General features: G+C 34.6%; 1 protein-coding gene across 1 annotated transcript in view; it reads left to right on the top strand.

Annotated features, from left to right (window-relative positions):
- LOC124366401 (elongation factor-like GTPase 1) overlaps nt 1-14,600 on the top strand; it is a 271,013-nt gene that overhangs the window by 181,336 nt on the left and 75,077 nt on the right.

The following is a 14,600-nucleotide window of genomic DNA, read 5'->3' as shown; positions in this document are numbered from 1 at the left end:
TGTCACCCCGATACCGCCTAAAACAACCCCAAAATCATCAGCTTAATAAAATTAAGCGAAATATTAATTAATAAAATGAAAACTGCTTCACCAGAAGGGTTACGCGCGTGCAACTTTACTACAGGTTTTAATCTTAAAAAATGAAAATTAAAAACTGCAAAGCTTTTATATTCTGCTGTATAATACATTAGTTACTATTTAAAATGAATTCTTGGCTTGGCAACTACTACAAGATATTCCCAGGAGGGTCCACTTCCCTGCTGGTTTACACCTAGAAACCGATGTCACTTAAATCTGGGCAATCCTATGGATGTCCAAGGGTTCAAATAGCAGGGAGGTCCACTCAGGCATAGACACGATTGATAGTGTACTTCGCAAATAAATACCAGTGTAATAAAAATAATAAAAAATATCCGTGTACATCGAAGCCAGCATAGCTTAAAGCTGAGGGTTAAAAAAGAAGAAGAAAAAAGATGACTGTTGGAGTCAGTGGGGCTCCATGCGTTAAGGGTTGTCGGCTAGCCTAGACATAATGGCGTGCCACCCCTGCCTGCTTTGACTGGAGACGGTGGTTCAGAGCTGGTTTCCCTCTCTTCCAAGGGGACATGAGTGAGATTAATGCCCAAAAGTCCCTATTCCCAACCTTACTAATCCAGAATATTCTGTCACTCCGCAAGCAGCGCAATGGGTCTTATAGGACTAAGTTCAATCAGCTTTTTGTCCTAAGAGAACAACAAAACTATTTTAATACGTAAAATTAAATATTTATGGACAGAGCTCCCGGGGTTTCGTTCTCGTGGCTAGACAACCCAGCCTGTAATACGAAATTCACCACACGTAAACCGGAAGTGGGTGTTTAACTAAAATCCCGGAAACTTTGGTTATGACTGATTTACCGTATTCATTATAGTCGGTATACTGTAAGGACATACATGCAACCGGAATATAACATTTGCGATTTGTGAGGTGAGAACTTTGAATCGATTTCCAGCGCCCGGCGAATGCGCTGACAGTTATGGTTTACCAGTGGTGACATTTTCCTGGACAAATCACCGAGAGCAATAGGTTACCCAGGAAGGAAGTCGCATTACATTGATATTGGCAGAAGAACCAAATTTCTGTGAGCAACCAACCTTACAGTGCATTATTGATTATGTATGCTCCACGGACCGCGGAGGACTGCCGGGAAGATGATGGTAAAGAGGTTAGACGTCAAGGATGACCAGGTTGGTCAGCACCCTGCCACCAGAGTGGGTGGACTAAAAAATGCACAATATTCTTTACAGTTGTTGTCCTTATATCGCTGTGTTTCTACTCATAATTCTGGTAAAAATGTTCCCTGTCCGATATATAGTGCAAATAGAAGTGTGAACATTGGTAACCGTTTAGTGCATTCGTATTTATACGTGAAAAGGCTATTATACCCAATAGTCAATGGCGCAGTGTAGCGGGTACAGCGGTTATCGCAAGATAACCGGATCAAGCAACGTCGAGCGTGGCTGCTGCTTGGATGGGTGACCGCTGAGCGATCCTGTCCTTGCAAGCAGCCCGCCTGCCCGGCCATTGGTGGTGGTTCGGAAGTCACCTTTAAGCCGTTGGTCCCCAGGTTAAATGTTAGAGAGGGCTTCTTTGCCCTAACTTCGCCTAGTAAAATGAGGCATCTTTACTGTACTTTTACTAATTCGTAAGAGGACTGCAACTACGATTCGTTCCTCCGGACTGAAAAGTCCCGTTATAACATTGTTTTTTCTCTTTCTTACCAATCCTGTACTGTTTATTCGGCTATCTACAAATATATGATTATTTCCTCCGGTTTTATCTTGTAAAAAAATTGGAAATTGGATGATCGGTCTAAACCGATAGTAAAAATAATAGAATTGTGATAGAAGCAACACATTTAGGGTTCCTGATGAATGCTGTATCGCAACATAGGGCTACACACTGTATGATTAGAGGTGTTCAATTGACTGTCAAATTGGATTTAAAACCGTTAGCCATTTTAGCTGTTATGGACTTGTAATGAACCATCAATACAATATATCATTCCTTATTACTGAAAATGTTCACACGTGCTTCCCGTTACCCCTTTGGTATATATTGTTCTCACATGTGCGTATATAAGGGGAATTCAGGGGACTCAAATTAGCCCCTTCCCTCGAATTTTTTCAAAAACAAATATTAAAATTGCACCTAGTAGTTTGTTTAAAGCTAGAACACATTCATAAGATCTTAAAGCTTAAAATTTTCCTGGGGAAAGATTCCTAACCCAGAAAAAACAAACATAATAACCCCATAAATAGTTGTAGGCGTGTGAAACATAATCTAGGAGTATCTCACAATTAAACAAAAAAATACAATTGAAGGTGATTTTTGGTATTATTTAATAAAGTTACTGAAGAGATTTAAACATTTTTATTTATAAAGAAATTCCTGAAATAATATTTTATGAAACATGTAATTTAAAATAATATATTTATAACAACCTAAATTAATTAAAAAAACAAACCTGCTGTTCCTTGAAATATTAGTCATATACATAGTGTACAAATAATTATCGCCAGGTATTTTAATTTGGATCTAATTGACCAAACCTTCCTATTGTTTCTCGTAAATTCATTAAAAATGTTTTTATATTTTTGTCTTAAAAGAAAATTAGCTTAAAGAGTTATGACAACCATATAATTAGCATAACCAAAGGTAATTTGCACCACATCAATTAAGGTATTTTTGTAATTAGGCCCAAATAAAAACGGCCGAGGATACAAATGCGAAATATTTACAGTTTGTATAAGCGTTATAGTTTCAAGAATTGACATGATTTTTTTTATTTCTCTTAATAAAATTTCGTTATAAACATAAAACAGGTAACACGTTAGTTGTCTAATTTAAGTGGCTGTAATTTCACGAGAAGTAATCAGATATTTTATTTTTCTACTATTTTTGTATTTAGAGAAGTTATTTATTGAAGTTATGAATTTTAAAAAAAATGTTCTAAACCCTAAATTAGTTGCACCACCTTAATGTGACGACGAAGAATAGTTCAATTATATACGAAGTTCATGTAAAATAGGCGGTGAGTTACAACGCAGTCACGTTCTGCATTCCCGTTAGGTTATGTATGGTTAGGTTATGTTATATATCAGGTTATGTTGTGTTATATTTGTTTAGTTTATGTTATGTTATGTTGTGTTGTGTTTGGTTAGGTTACTTTATGTTTGGTTACGTTATGTTATGTCAGGTTATGTTATTTATTTATTGTATACGGTTAACACCATTTTAAATTACATGATAAATTTACAGTTTGGATTTAGATGGCTAACAATACAGGCATCTAATTCTATGTATAGTTCCAATATATAATACACAGACAACCTGCAGTTATAATATCCGTAACTGCAAACATTACAACAGGCACTAATAGTCATGTTTATATGAGGTTACCTCCGCCCTTATTACTATTAAATACATAAGATACACTCTTATAGACAAAACACAAATTAACAGACCATGCAATTGATTTAAATAAATAATTAAAAAGACGTACAACTTGTGCTAAATCATTATAAGTATTAAGAAACCTTATTATTATATTATAATTATATACAGAAATGGTTCTAAAACAACAGGCAAGTTCAAAATATGTATACACTCTACATATTCCAGAATAAACAGATCACCATTCAAAAATAAAACTTAGAGAGTTCCTTTTTAAAAGTTACCTCAGACATAGTAAAGAAATCAATATGATCTGGTAAGCTATTTCCCAGGCGGTGAAGACGTGGCACTGAGCTGTGGTAAGAATACAGAGTCTGACAATATTTCCTCTCAAACATATGATTTGTTCTGGCCAATCTTGAGCAGCGAAAATCTATTCTCCCAAGTAGATCAGGGGAATCCACTGAAGATGTAATAATCTTTCGGAGAAGAAGTAAATCATTGATCTTCCGCCTGGTGCTCAGAGATTGAAGACCAAACTGATGGCTGATGTCATCCAAAGGAACCTCAGCATAATGAAAGCCAAGTTTCATTCCTAGAACTCGAAGAAACTTCCTCTGTCTGCTCTCAATGGAATCAATATGGCCTATCTGATATGTTATGTTAGTATATATTTGGTTAGGTTATGTTAGTTTAGATTATGTTTTGTTGTATTCGGTTAGGTTAGCTTAGGTTAGGTTATGTTTTGTTAGGTGAGGTCCTGTCCTATGCCACTGGAATCATTATGGACTTAAGTGATGTTCTTAGATGTTTTATGTTCCGGCTTGGAACTATTTTAATTCTATCAAACTCGAGTCAGTTCCTCTTAAGCAACAATACTCACAAAAGGAATGCGACATATTGCTGAAATGGTCGCTGTGTCACACACACAATGCTCGCTTGATGATGAAACTTGGAACCTACAAATACGTAAAATAAATAGAGAGGTCTTTGTGTGTGAAATCAATCTTTCTTGGTACATGTGCGTCAGCGACTCGCTATTCAAGAGCCGGCTTTGAAACGACCTTGAGCTCCCCATAAGAACAGTACTGTTTTACGTACTGTTTTTTTTTAATTTTTAATCGTAGATTTAAGCGTGTAACATTTTAAGATCTAATATAATACACACCAAAATGCCTATACTTTTTTATTTTAAAGTGTATGCTTTTGAACGTTTAAATGGTGAAGTTTAACATAGTTCGAGATTTTTTTCCAAATAATCTTTAAATTTTTTGAAAAAAAAAAAAAAATTAAAATCGTTTGGATGTGTATTAATTATGCCTTTGAAAATGAGACATCTCCCATCTATAACTCTGACTTAAATTAAGCCGTAAAAGTGTAAGACGTTTAACAATGTTCCTATGAGGCAACATAGCGGAGTAAAGTTTGAAATTGTTATAAACAGAAACTTGCCTGAAATCCATAAATGTTTCACTTCAGAAACGTAAATTTTTGCGTTACAATGATAGAATTGTTCCCAATACTATACTTTATAAAAGCGGATGGTTATAATTTACATTAAAAATAAATATTTGACAAAATTTATATTGAATACTAATCATACGTAATCAGTGTGAACAGATGATCGTATTTTTATCAATAACTTACTCGCCTGTACTAATAATTCATGTTCCTAGTGTTTCACTCCCTCTGTTTCTGCTAACAGTAGTTGTAGATGAGTTCGTTTCGCTAGGTTCTAGTTCCGGTTCAGATCCGCGCCGCATCGCCGCGCCACGGTCGCGTCCTACTGCTGTTTTTTTGCATCTTGTCTGTTTTGTCTTTCCCGCCAATTGGACTGGACATAACTGTAGTTTCTCTTCAGTTCTTTTGCTTATGTCACCACCCTAGAAAAACATTGGAAGCTTCACTGATTAAGAATACAACTGTTTGTGTGTATTTTAATTCGATGTAGGTTATGCGTGATTGTTTGTTGTGTGGATTACGAGTCTTAAGACATTTTCCATCGTTATTCAATGTAAAAATGCTCGTATATCTAACGTTTCGAGGTTTGGAATCCATCTTCTTCTTCAGATGTTATAGGTATCATCAACTCTCAGGCATATAAAAAAAACTAATCAATACTTCGCTACGAAGTCGCCCACGTCATAGATTACATGTGTGTGTGTGTGTGTGTGTGTGTGTGTGTGTGTGTGTGTGTGTGTGTGTGTGTGTGTGTGTGTGTGTGTGCGTGCGTGCGCGCGCGTGCGCGTGTGTGTACATTTACGCTCAAGCATTTACTCTGTACCTACAAGGTGATAATAGCTATCATGTCACTACTCAGAAAAGGAGCACTGAAGCACATCAGGTAAGAGACTTTTTTGAATCGGCAAGACGATAAATTGGTTTATAAACATGCATTTATCCATATCAAAGATGATTATTAAATTTTATTCCTTTAAAGGGATTTTCAAAGTACCAGAAGATCCTCCAAAATGTATCTTAACCACTTGGAACAAGCACACTAGTTGGTGTTAAAATCAATATTACCATTTGGACTTGATTTAAGTTAATTATTAAACTCAGATTTAAATTAACCATACTATTGCAGACTATACTTAAGATTTGTGTACTTTAAACATTTTTTTCTCCGCTTTTATATTTGTTCGACTTCAAAAATAAACATTATGAATTACTGTTGTGTTTTCGCCTGCTTTTGTAGTAATGCAATGATCTTTTCAAGGCTGCATCGCGTATTGCAGTCCGGAGATTGCAGGCGTTTTATAGATTAAGTCATTCAGCAATTATAGATGTATAATTCAAAGTCCTTAAAAAGCTAATCATAGTTGTTCGTCAACTTCGATAGCCAATATCCCCACACAAACCGTTACAAGATGGCGGGCGTTCATAGTTTAGCAAAGTTTTTATCTCAGCTATTACACGATATAAGTGCACGGGAACTGTTTGAACATAAAACATTGAAATAACTGTAATCACCCATAGTTATGTTTCGATGAACCGTACGGTTTCGAGATTGTGGCTGTTAAAATTTTCGAAGGGATCAGTTATATATGAAATGCAAGGTAGGAAAAGGGCAAGCAACGATCACGTAAAAGACTTGGCTGGTTGGCTTAAGAATGGATTAAAGAAATCCCATTGAGGGTCATGCACCATCATCGAACTCCTCTTGAAGAAATGAATAGGTACGCAAAAGTTCTGTTCTTTAAGTAAAATTCTCGGGATATCCTATGGATATACAACATAAATTTCTCCAGTCCCTGAGTGATAGGCTGAGCGTTAGCGAAGTTACAATAAAGTATCATAAAGAAATATAAATAGAAGTATGCGCCGAGTCAAACATCAAAAAATCAATAAAACTAGAAGTGTTATTTATACAAAGCATGCCCTAAACAGATCAAATAAAAATCTGCAAATACCGCAAGATAACCGGATCAAGCAACGTCAAGCGTCTGCTGCTTGGATGGATGACCGCTGAGCGATCCTGTCCTTGCAAGCAGCCCGGCTGCCCGGCCATTGGTGGTGGTTTGGAAGTCACCTGGTCCCCAGGTTAAGTGTTAGAGAGGGCTTCTTAGCCATAACTTCGCCTGGTGAAATAAAACATCATTTATCTTTTAACCTTATATACAATGAGGTGTCAGCAATACGGTTGAAAAAAAAAATGCTTAAATTGAACTATTTTTTCTGTACGACGACTCTAAAGCAATATGTTGAATTAAAAGTTGCCACCCGTTTATAAATCTGGGTTTTTTCAAAATTTAGACTGATTAGTTAAAACAATCTAAAATATTACACTTTTCATACACGTACCATATTTTTGTCTATCACCCTTAAACGAGCAAAATTGAATTGTTGAATAATTAAAATTTAGAAGAACGTAGCCAGAAAAAAATGTGCGGGAGGGGGGCTAGACAACTGATATTTTCCGTAATGGACAAAGAGTAAGGCTCCATTTTGTTCCTGAAAAAGGTTTTAGCCCGTTTCTTTGTTGAGAACGATCTTTCAGCAGTACATGTCAGTAATACTGAATTATTTAAATAATAATAATGGTTTATAAAAAAGTAACTGAAAAAATTGAAAAATTGTGGGGGGTCCCGATCCCTTGGATCCCCTCTTTGGCTCTTGGGTAACCCTGTAGGTCTTGTTAATATTTCAAAGTTATGTGCATCCCAAATTCTAAACTTAATCTATTAAAGAGGCGTTCTAAAGACAATTATTTACAAATTAATATTGTTAATGTTTAATCTTTAATGAGTGATTTTCAAGTTGACTGTTGCACTTTGAAATCTCTTTCTTCCAACCGCTCCGTAAGACTTGTTTTCCTGTTCTTGAATTTGAGTAAATTTAATTTTTTCCAATTTAGTATATAAAAATTCGATTTCTGGTCACGTGCTTGTAAAAGTCATATTTAGAATGGCAATGTTATCACGTGGATCTGAATGTGCGTTTTAGAACGACGCGGTTCCATAATCTCAGTATTTCTTTAATAAAGAACTCCTGTACGCACAATTGCACAAAGCGTTGACATAGAAGTTTGTACCGTTATTTAATTTTATTTTATACAATACATATTTTTGCAACCCTGTTACTCGTTACTGGTTAATATAAGTTACATCCGATGTTCTTGGAACAAAATTCTTGTCAGATTAATAATCTAATTGGCACGCGTATTAATTTTTCTCTCGTGAACTTTGTAGCTGCCGTTCCTGCTGCCGACTAACATCTCGCGCGCCTTGTCCGCGAGTTTAACTTCGAGTCTCTGAGTTAGATTTTAACTATTAGTACAACTTGGAGTGCTTCCAGCATTCATGTTTTAGACTTCTAGTTTACTAATCTTCACTTTTTTTCACGTTTACATCTCCAACTACAGCTGCAATGTCGAGCCAAGTTGCTGACGCTTGCGCTTGTGAGTCGACATCAACGTGAAAGGAAGCCAATTTTAAAGTTTTAATTATATTGAAGTGAAAACTTCTTTAGGCGCGTTGAGCGTTTTGGTAGAGGGTAAAATCCTCGGTTCGCGTCACCGACATGCTAATGATACTAACCTGCATGAAAAAGTCAGGTCTCGCTGTGTTTTTTAACCGTAGACTTGGCCGCGGACTACTAACCTGCATGAAAAAGTCAGTCTCGCTGTGTTAAAACTGTCCCGGCGGAGTATGAAAACAGACTGCGAAAATCAGTGACCTTTACGGCTTCCTCTCGCGATTTAAAAGTGAAGCCAATGTCGTACAATTCTGTAAGATGCGTCAAATTAAAGCTCTTAATATTGGCAATCTATTGGTTACATTTTTAAATATTAAAAAAAAATTTCGAAATAATTTTGATTATTGTTTACATTTTACATAGCGTTTACAATGGCAAGAAAAAAGTAATAAGCGAGGATTTTTTTTATTTTTTGGTCAGACAAAATTTGTCAGCGAGAAAGTTGTGTGAAAATAGATGAATATTTTTTTTGTAATTTATCATTTTTTTATTGGATGTTTAGTTTAGCCTGTAGTAGCGTATGAAGTGATGAGTGAACGTTTCTGCCAGAACTGTAGTTGGCGCATTGGCTCACTGATACCGTATTAACTCAATAAATTAGTTTATTGTGCAATAAAAATACCTTTACGAAAGAACCAAGTTAATTTAACTAATTTATTAGTTTTAAAAATATTGTGGGTTTAATTGTTATTGCAATTATATACTTTATCCGTAAGTAAAGTTAAATTGACCACGTGGGAAGTTCAAAAGTGAGTATGAAACATATTAATATTTTTATACAGATAAATGAATAATGAAAACAACGAATATATTTTTAAACATTTTTAATATTTGTACGAATATTTGTATTTAAAATTTAGCATTATTCATTTTAATTATGTTTTTAATATTTAACCTCTTCATCATGAAATGAGTATTATTACGGTATAAGATTTATCTTACTAGCGTGGTAAAATAGATTTTTAGTTATTTGATAATATTTTTTCGTGGATTTTAAAATTGGAAAATTAAAAACGCGTCACATTTACAATTACAGATGTACTGCTACTATAACGTATTGTTAATTACTCTCAACTTAATAGTTCCGTTTTCACTTCTATCGGCAGTCCCACGACTGCTACTGTGTTTTTTTAAGTATTATTAAGTTCGTATGCAAAATTTCCATATAACATTGGAACCATTAAGCCCGCCCCCATGATATCATTTAGTTCATTATCACTCTATTTGGCAGCAACGTGGCAATACCTTTTTTTTAACATCTATAAGCGGTGCTTTTATGTTTATTGCCACAATTAAACATGTAAGTAAACTTTGCAAATCGAGTATTCATTACTACGACCTCAGCGGCATCCAACTCCATGTGTTTCGTCCATTCAGTACAAGTTCTATGCCAATAGTGGGTGTAATACTGAGCTATAACACGTCGTTTCAACTAATCTTTAATTGTAACGGTTAGAGACACCGAAGTTACTTAAGAGTACCTGTTACAATGGAACCATGTATTATAATCGCTCCTATCGCGGTACAAAGGATCGCCTGATAAAAGACTTAAAAGGGAATGCCGGTATAAAATTATTAATCGAATGCTTTACCGTTTTAAAATGAATTTTAATGTTTGTTAATTGGTTGACCGTTACCGTAGCCTGTCACTGGAGGGCCTAAAATTGAATTTCTGTCTGTCTGTCTGTCTGTCTGTCCGCACGATATCCCGGAAACGAACTGACCTAAGACCTGAAATGTTGCGTGCATGAAGCTTCATATGAACAGGGTATATCAGAACTTTTGTTGGATAGTTTAGTGGACCGTTCGTGTGGTTATACGAGTAGTAAACTCATTGTTTTAACCATAGTGGAATTTTAAGTTTTTGGTATTCTGTCTGTATGTGTTTTTACTAAGACATATTTTTCTTTAAAATCCTTATAAATACCATAACCAGATTTTTCGAGGATATGAACATTCGTATTTTCTACAAAAACATTTATAATGAAAATTTCGCAGAATTCCATTTCAAGATGTCGCCCATTTGAGATTGTTTTATTTAAAATAATTCAAAGCGCTAGTATTGTACACTTGTACAATATTACTACACACACAATACACTTGTACTTGTACTTGTATTGTATTCTTGTAGTATTCTACAAGAATAACGTCTTTTAGAAAATTTTATTAGAAGTACAACAACACATAGTTTATGTAAATTGAGTGAAAAATTACTGAAATATTGAAACTTTAGTAAAGGTGGTATGTGCCCAAGGCGCGTGGAATAGGTATTCCACTATTCCACGCGCCTTGGTATGTGCCCATCTATCTCCGCCTTGCTTTTGTGTGCTTCTATTTGCAGTTCTGATGAGTAAGACATATTGCCTACAATTATTCTGCAGGCGCTCCCGCAGTCGTGTAATACTGTACTTTTGCGATGAAAGGATTTTAAGTGGCAAGAAACCGAGGTTCATAAAATGTTATAATTTTAAGTGTAATATTAATGTGATACCTTATGTTACCACTAATACATTATAGTTTTAAAAATATTTTTACGTTTTTTGGGATTTTTAGGGTGGGAAATTATTATCCCAATGTATCTCTGGGCAATGAGTATTTTTTTGTCTTGCCTTGTATTCACTGGGATAATATATTCCCACTTCAAAGGGTTTGTAAATAAACACACATAAATGTAAAAGGATCATAGTGAATGTTTATTACATACAGTATAAATACTATGGAAAATATCAGTATTCCTAGAATAGCATGGTTGGGATAACAATTCTTGTCAAATCAATATGAAACAACATTGTAGATACTGACCTAATACTAATACAACTGAAAACAATAACACTCACTTTACTTATTCACATGAAACAAAACATACAAAACACTCAGTTTTACACGTATGTGGTTGAAAAATGGTCAAAGGTTACATGGTCTTGTGGAATAAGGAAAAGCAGCCCTTGCATAGTGCGACTTTACAGCCACTACAAATCATATTGTTTCGCTTTTCTTTGGTTTTGGTGGAGCAGTGCGCACATCTTCTGTATGTGTCTATCTTTTGTGGAAGGTGATCTTCAACATTAGTAAGGCGTAGACTGTTTTCCACAGTTGGTTTTCTAAACGGACTGTTTCGTTTCCTGCCTCTGGACTTTCCTGAAGTGTAGCCAACTTTTTTTTCTTGATGCAAAAGTGCCTATCAACTGATTGACCAACTTTGACCTAAAAGTCAAATGCGACATTGGTTTTGATGCAGCGTCCTTACAAATCTTTACTGTACAATATGAAACTATTGACAATAGCTGATCCAAAAAAGAAATAAAAATGCTTCATCCACCAGCGTGTAGACTTTTGTGCTAGATTGGAGCTAGACATGTGTTGATCAAAGCGATCTACTCCACCCATGTACTTGTTGTACTCGGCTACTGCTTCTGGGCAAGTGACTTCTCGATCTCCTTTACCATTTGACTGCATGACTGTGACTTTTTTGAGGAATTGGACATTGTGGATATTACTGACACATACTTTTTTCCCTATACACCCATTTCACAACACTTATATCACCACTCTGAGTGATATTGTTTATTATATCTTTATTGTTTTATTATATATCACTTCCTGTTGTATAACCTTCCTGTTTCATAATATTTTCAATCATGCCTTATTCGTGTTGAATAACACAATAGCTCAAACAGTAACCTAACTTTTACAAGACTGCCAGAGTAACATCCAAATAACTGCTTTGCCAGAACATGGACAAAATAGTTTATTCCTAATAAAAAAGAGTAAGTTTTTGTTGTTATTTATAAATATAAATCTCTCAAGCAAATATAAAATTTCTATTTTTTTTATTTTTTGAAAAAAGCATTACATTTTCAGCTTGTAGTTCACAATGCTACATTTTCATTAATAGAAATTTTTACATTGCAAAATACAAGTAAAATTTTATATAAAAATTATTACAGATAACTAAGGAATAAACTACTTATCTTTAAATTATTTCTTGATGTATATTAGTGAAATTATCTTGATCCTAATTCTGAGGTATGGACAAGAACAAAAACATTGATATCTCTGAGTGACAGTGGGATAGTATATTCCCACTTTCAGACTATCAGCTGGATAGAAATCCAGCTGGTGTTGCCAACTGCTGAAAACTAAATTTATGTTTTACAGTAAGTCTTCATGGTATGTACTGTGCATGTGGGAAATTATTATCCCAAAGAATCTCAAGCGTAGTAACATAAATAAAAGTAAAAACGTGGTGGGAAATTATTCACCCAATATCGTATAAAGGGTTTTAAAATTCGATTTTCACATTAAATTATAATTAGAACCTTTATACCATTACTAGATGTTACCCACTGTTTCACACACAATTTCCTACTGAAAAACTAGGACATAAGAGGCATACTCATAGTTCTTTTGAATGTAGTTATTACTCCCCTAAAATTAGATAGTCACTGAAAGATATTCCAAGCTCATGATCCTCTTAAGATTTAAATTTTAAAACAATCTTTATACGCACCTGAGTAATAACTCGAATTTCGCTCCAATATTCTATGATTTGTTTGTATACAGTTGAACTATATTAGCTCAGCGTGGACAGGAGTCATTAAGTCGAAGTCATTAGCTTTAAGTTATGATGTCATAAATGATGGCGCTCAATGTAATTTTGAAACGGAAGTAGGCATATTTTAGGTACATATTGTTACAGTGTTCACGGTTAAGAGCTTCAGATGTTAAGCGAAATTGCGTGTGGTTTTTATTGTAGGCTTTGCGCGTGTATGGGCACTTCTGGATCGAATTGATTATATTTCCGATGCCGTGGTTGAGCTTGCTTTGTTGTCCCGATCAAGAAAATATGTACGCGCGCAGATCTGAGAACCATACTTTGATCAAAAAACAACTAAGGTGGATTTTGTAACATTCTTTATATTTGTAGCCAACGTAAGATAGTGATTTTGATATCTCTACTGATCAAGCACGAGCATGGTTTATATTAGCTAAATTTTATAGTTAAAGGTGTATTTTTACTTAAAATTTGAATTGTATTATCTGGATAGTAAAGTCTGTGCTCAACAGTGATTGCAGAAATAGTTGAAATAAAATGTGTTGTCACTTTTAAACTTGCTCTATGCTTTCAAACTATAAATGTAAAGAAATTTTAAATGGTGATTAAATGACGTAAACATGCAATGCGTTTCTTATGGGTATTTCCGCAACTTTTAGAGGCCTGCGGGGCGGAATCCTGTGAACGTTTATAATATTTTAATACTTATTATCCTATTCCCGACGAAGACAAATCCATAAACACAAAAATCATAAAAATCGGCCCAACCGTATAAATGATGTAACTAACATAGACATTGAAATGATAAACACTAATAGTTTTAAGGCAGCCTGTATTAAATATAGTTATGATTAGTATATTGTGTAAAAGAAGATACATTAACCTTTGTTCAATTAATGTTTAAAAATTTATTTCGACTTTTTTACAGTGTTTAAACAAAGCAAACACAATAGTTAAAACCATATAATCTCTGTATTTTTATGGAGGTGCCATCAATTTTGGGTTTGGAAATTAATTTATTTAAGTATTTTTTTATTTTTTCCCAAGGATACCAACAAAAGGAGGGTTAATATTTTTTTTAATGTTATAGGGGGTAGATTGAATTTAAGTATCTCAACTGCAGTATAGGGTGTATGACACATCAGATGTTTGATGTGGGTGCTATAATTTTTCCTACAAGTTGATAAATCACCTATATAGGGGAAATGGACAATCAGGTGTTACTAATGGTCAATCAATTGGCTTTTTCTAGGTAAAATTATATTGTGAGTATAAGAGCTGTGGAATTGAACTAATGAGTGTGTTGTAAATACCAACTAACTTTCAAAATGGTCAGGCAGAGGTCCTCGCTGGAAATAGGGGGTACTTGAAATCTACGAGTCCATCACTCCAAATAGTGCCGATTTGGAATTCCTTACTGTAAATTTGTTTAACATGGCTCTAAGAAAATGGATCTTGAACCACTGGAGACTAGGCATAAAGTCCAAGACATTATGATGCCCTTTAAGGCATCGAATAAAAAATTGGAAAGATATACATTCCACAAAAAGACAGAGCTGTATAATAATGTATCACACACTCTCCTAGGTATTCTTTTTCTCCCTTTGAATATATTGTAAAAAACACTGGAAAA

This window comes from Homalodisca vitripennis, chromosome 7 (assembly GCF_021130785.1).
Source record: "Homalodisca vitripennis isolate AUS2020 chromosome 7, UT_GWSS_2.1, whole genome shotgun sequence".
Lineage (NCBI taxonomy): Eukaryota > Metazoa > Arthropoda > Insecta > Hemiptera > Cicadellidae > Homalodisca > Homalodisca vitripennis.
The sequence above is the reverse complement of the archived record's forward strand: the minus strand, read 5'-3'. Positions and strand labels throughout refer to the sequence as shown.